The sequence below is a fragment of the Arachis ipaensis genome, chromosome B04 (assembly GCF_000816755.2).
Source record: "Arachis ipaensis cultivar K30076 chromosome B04, Araip1.1, whole genome shotgun sequence".
NCBI lineage: Eukaryota > Viridiplantae > Streptophyta > Magnoliopsida > Fabales > Fabaceae > Arachis > Arachis ipaensis.
Genome location: NC_029788.2, coordinates 27,228,060 through 27,234,384, shown reverse-complemented (window position 1 = coordinate 27,234,384; position 6,325 = coordinate 27,228,060).

Genomic DNA, 6,325 nt, shown 5'->3' with positions numbered 1-6,325 from the left:
GTTAGCTATGACTCCTTTTCTCCTTCTTTGTTCGTGTCTCGCCGTCCAGCACCACTGTGGCGTTCCACCAACAGCGATTGTCGCTGTCACTGCATATCTCTTTTTTCTGAGTTTTTCTTCCTCTGTTCGAAGTTTAGGTTCCATGATCACTCTTTTTCTTTATTTAAGTTAATTAAGTATTTAGTTGCATGTTAATTTATAGTTAGTAAGTAGAATTGGCTATCATATGTTAATTACATGTCTTAGAAGAATGGAATATTAATGAGTGTGGAGACTTTATGTTTAGTATTGAAAAATTATGGCAAACAACTCTTCATCATGGGTTCAGGCCATGAAGATAAATTCCCTCGTTAAAGCCTAAATAATTAATAATTAGCATTTTCTACGTGACTATATTAAATATTATTTCAACTATTAAGTTTAATTTACTTGCTTATGATATTTGAAGATATATAATTAATATTATAGAAATTATATTAATTATACATGGTATCTAAATCATTATATATTGTCTATAATTAATTATACATTGTACTTAAATCATCATATATTGTATGTGATAGTACTTGTGTGTTGCAATTTACGCAATGTAATAACTTCTATGAATTAATGAGAACATAAAGGATTAGTTCTAGTTGAGTATCCATTATGTTAATCTATATAAATGCATAGAAAATATGAAATTATTATAAATAAATATGAAGTAATATATTATGAAGTCATTATTGCAAAATAAACCTCATGATGATTGGATGGACATGTATAACAATTATTTGCTGAAATTTTTTAGCACAAGGCAAACAAAAATGTTGCCTTTTCAATTTAATGTCTCCATTAAACAATTTTATTAGACAACATAACTTGTGAAGTAAGAATAAAAATTCGTCAAACCGAGAAATTTCTACTTCCAACTTAAGTCTATTACTCATTATAAGTTTTGTTTTAGGAATAAGTCTAGTATATCTACCTCTAAGATTGTGTCTACCAAAAGGTAGTTTGAAGAAATTAAACATTATAGATTCAGGTTTCCTAAACTTACATATGTGTATAAACCAATTAAGAGTTTTTTTTTATAAATATTATTATACATGATGCCCTTATAAATGTATACAATAGTATAAACAAGTTAATATATTCTATTGAAAATATTGTGAATTTAATTGAATTTTGACTGATGTTGTGGATTGAGGTTAGTTGGATTTGTGGGAACTGTAAACGTGGATATATGTCCAATTTTAGGGGAGGTTATGTCATTTTTTTTTGAAATAATATAAATATTGAAGAATTTGTGTTGTATATATGCTGATTAATGTTAATTGGTATTTTTTTTGCAGATATGACGACAGGTAGCAGAGGTGTCATGAGTGGGTCTCATGGTCGTGGTAGAGGGAGAGTTTTCACCGGTATTCCAAGGACTTCTCAGCCATCGCCCTCTACCCCGACTACCCCGTCGACCCTTGTGATGTCATAGGCGGGTCCACCGGACCAGCAGTTCATCATGGTCCCGAACCCCAACTACGTGGCTCCTTCTGCTACGCCCCCTCTACCTAGCTCTAGCGACAGAGCCCACAGTGGGTGATTCCTTTAATGCGCCCTAGCCAGATGCTCCTCCACCACTACCCATCATACGAATGAGAATTTGGCCTGATGGCATGCAGGTATAAGTACATACTATTTTAACATCTTTTACCCGCAATCTATTTTGAATTTGTTTAGTTTATGTATTTTTATGTGTTTGTTAATCTTAAGTTTTTCATTGATAGATTTGCACCAAATAACAATGCATGTACATAGGAGATCTCCAATGTGATTAATTCCATGTACGACAACCCATGACCGAGCTACACGAAGAACCTTGTTGAGATCAGAGAGCAATGGTTTCAGAAGTGGGTGGTAAGACCCAATGTTGTTCAATTAACTGTATTTTATTTGGACTAACTAATGTTGTTGAATTACTTTGTGCAAGAGAAATTATATGGGATAAGGAACATGATATCTTGATCAGGAAGATCTATGATCACCAGATAGCTAGGCGACTTCAGCAGATGATGCAAGACATTTGTCAAGGGCGCGACCACCTCACAATTTGGCTCCATTCAGATATTAAGAAGGAATTAGACGTCCATTTTAGTACTGATGAGGGGTTCAAGCGTCACCGTCTGACGAACAGAACTAGCAGGACTTTGTCGAGGTCGTCGAAGTATACCGGTGGGTTGGCGACTTTCATGAAGATGAAGAGCAAGCTGGTATGTAGTTTGCTAATCTTTGTTAATTATTACTTAAATTAATTGTTACTTGATTTATTTTATTAGTTGGTTTTAATATGTGTAGTCTAAGTCGTTGGAGCATGAGAAAACATTGACATAGACCTTCAAGTATACCCACACATTAAAGGTCAACAATGAGAGATTTGCTGATAAGCAGTCTGCGACTCATTATGTGAGTTTCAATTAATTCTAAGTTTGAAAATGTATTCGGTTTAAAGTCAATTAACTGTCATTCTAATCACAACGTGTGTTACACAGGAGGACTACACGCAGAGATTAGAGGCCACGACCTAGCAATCTCAACCTAGTAGGGATGACCCCGGCTCTGGTGCCTCAATCGTAGATCCTGATAGAGTTTGGCGCGAGATTGCCTCTGAACCCTACAAGAATCGTCTCTACAGGTTGGGGTCGTTCTTCGCCAGCAGCCTCTGTACCTCCATATTGGCAGCTTCATCTGTCTCTGCCTCTACCACCAGTCTTGTCGTTCCCGAGGAAGTTGTCGAATTGAGGGAGGAGTTGCAGAAGCTCACACAGGAGCTTCACCAACAAGCTCAGTAGTCTGAGCAGAGGTACAACGAGTTTCTTGCATGCGTGGGAGACACCATTTCCATCAGGTCAGAGCTGACGGAGAAGCTGAAGCGGCTAGAGCATTTGCGAGACCAGATGGGGGTGTACAATGAGCATATGCGCGTTCGAGGCAGCGGCGTTGCTGGTGGGACACCGACATCAGCACCTAGTTCGCCGCCTCAGCAGGGAGAAGACGAAGACAACGACGATTACCGGGATCCGTAGAGTTTAGGGATTTAATTTATTTTATGTCTGTTTCATTGTATTTTACTTCTCTGACTTTTTATTATATTCAAATCATTGATATTTAATAAAATCATTAGTTGATTTATGGTAATTTTGAATTTGTGCCTAATTTTGTAAACAAAAATTTAAACTTGACTACTAATTGTACGCTAATGGTGCAAAAAAAAGGGCATACCGACAAAATAATCCGACGATAATTGAATGCCACAAAACACAATATGGTGTCAAAGTTATCGTAAAAAATTTTCGTTGCAAAATCTGACACAAAATTCGTCAGTAATTAGCGTCAAACGAAATAATCCACCAGTAAAAATTTTCCAGTGCCGTTTATACCGTCAAATTCAATCTGTTAAACTAGTTATCGGTGAATTTATTTGATAAATCTGCAGATAAATCCGACGGTACTCAGTATTTTTTTTTTGTAGAATTTGTGACTCATTCTGATAAACTTTTTGATGAATAATAATTTTCAGTTGCTTAATGCATGTTTTTTACTGTGTGATCAAGTGAAGTGAGTGATTGCTTTGCTTGTTGCTTGAACAAAATTGAAGGATCTAACCTAAGATAATTCTGTGTGTTAGTTCTTTCAGTTTTCACCCTTTGATCTAGGTTGCCAAAGATAAGTTCTTTAAAGGTCTAGTAAATAATTTCTTCCAGTAACTTAGGTTGCTAAAAACAAATTTTTTAGAGGTCATAGTAAAAAAATCTTTTTTCTGTCAATTCTATGTTTACTATTAAATTTTCCATCTTTTTCATTATGCTGTGTTTTTTCTTCATTTTTTTTTGTATCTAAACACGTAAAGAAACAAAGCAAACACTATCCTGTATCTGAGCGGATGATTTGCTGGAGATCAATACAAAACTCAGACCAAATAACATTATTAGAATTACTCTTGCTCTATATCTAGCCATCCAATTCACAACTCTATTTGCTTTCCGGGACACCCACTCAATGTGAACAAGCCAATAACGAGATAAAAGCTCCTGAATCTTGTGAACCAAATCTGTTACTTCAGATGAATACGCACCTGTAAGATCATGCATGATAGGCAGAATGTCAAAGCAATCCATTTCATATATAATATCCCTCACCGCAATTCCAAGATAAAATCAACTCCTCTAAGGAACAAATAATTCACACCTGATGATAGATCAAGAAAAAATGCTTTTAGAACAGCCCGAGATTCAACCTCCTTTAGAATTTCTAATAATATACCTGAACCCCGCTAAATTTAAATTCGGATACAATATTCTTATCAAACATATTCTTTCCTCTTTTAATACAACTTTTAAAACTAACTTTTTTTTATTAGTATTCAACAAATTTTTTAACCAATATTCAATTTGTTAAACAGAATTATTTTTAAATTTTTTGTTGATTGATCAGTTAAAAAGAAAATTGTAATTCTCTATTTGGAAACATAATTTAAAACTGTATCGATAATTAAAATTGGAAAACAAATTAATAGAAGGTGATATATTTTGTGTCTTATTTTGGTCAATGGTGGTGGCTACTTTTCTTTCTGAAGACTAATTAAATTGGTCTCTTTCTTTTGTATTTGCAATTTTTTTACTACACAGCTGGTTCTTGAAAGGGACAAATAATGTGATTTTTTCTTTTTTGTTATTTTCTAAATGCATGTATATGGCTATGAGATTCAGAATGATTGATTATTGTCCTTTGTTAATATATATATATATAATTTTTTGTCACAATAATTCATGCTCCGCTGCAAATCTGTAATAACGAATTTTATTTTTATATGTATGAAAAAGAGATTTTCATATCATAGAATAGTGTTTATCCCTATCTTGTCCACTCATATGACTTGGGGTTTTGTCAAACAAGAAATGTTAATACTTTTTCGATGGAAGGATAAATTAATTAGAAATTGATGGATTCAATATTAGACTAATTACCTAAGATTTCTTTACTAAAAGGAAGAGAAAACACTCGGGCAAACAAAATGAAAGGAGCTGTGCCAGAAAGGCATATTCTATAATTTAATTTTATCCCCACTTTTTTTTATTCATGCACTTTATTTCCACGTTGGATTTACAAGGAAGTTTCATGGGGGACATCATAAAACGAAAAACTCGAAATAAAAAGAAAAAAGAAAAAGAAAAAATGGGTTTAAAGGTCAAAGTTGGCATGTAACATACAATTTTTTATTATTGCAATATAAGTTGATTTAGCTCTCGAAAGCATTTACAAAAGCCGATGTTACTTATTAGAGATAAAAATATAAAATACCAAATCTTAATGACATTATAGTAAAATTTATGTATTTTAAATTATGTATTTTAAATTGGATAAAAATATAAAAATATAAGAATCAAATTTATGTATTTTAAATTTTAACCATCTAATTTATTGATATCTGACTCACATTATAGTAAAATATACCAAATCTTAATGACATTAAAAAAATATCATTATTTCTCTAATATTAAAACTAACAAGTGTTAGCTCTTCACTAATTGTGCAATTTCTTTATGTAAGAAAATAGTTTTTATTAGTGTAACCGTGGCTTTGTAATTGCCATATAATAAGAAACTGTTAAAAACAAATTTATTATTTGAAATTTCTGACCCTTTTGCTTAGTATTTTTGTAGATCCAGATTTGGATGATCTTGGTTTTATTCACGTGACGTGGCAGTTACGTGTGTACCTCTTCAATCTTCATAATCATCCCATAGTAGTAATTTGTTTTTTTCAAGTTTCTTAATTAGAAAAAGTAAGCAACATTTTGATCCACATAAAAAATTTATATAAATAATTAAAACACAGATATAATTAATTCGTAATTTTTGAAGGATTAATTTAATTATAAAAATTTTTTAAGAATAAATTGTAAAAATGTCTTATCTTTTAAGTATTAATTTGACTATTAACACATTTTAATAATGTTGGTTTCGTACAAGAAAGCTACATGTGAACCATAGTCCAATCAATCTTGACCCTTTATTTCAAGAGTTGATCTTGATCAACTTTCAATCCAACGGATATGGTGGTGTGGTGAACATCACATTTGATTTATGAAAGTTGTCTATTCGGGGGATCGGAGGATCAAAGATATGCCTCAAATTGATCCAAAGATGATATATATATATATATTTTATTTCGATTGAATCATCATAAAATTTACATGACATATAATCATTGGGCTCGAATCGCTAGACCAAATAATTTTGGGGATCCAGTAGTTTAATGTAACATCATCGTATACGTAGGTTAATGGCTA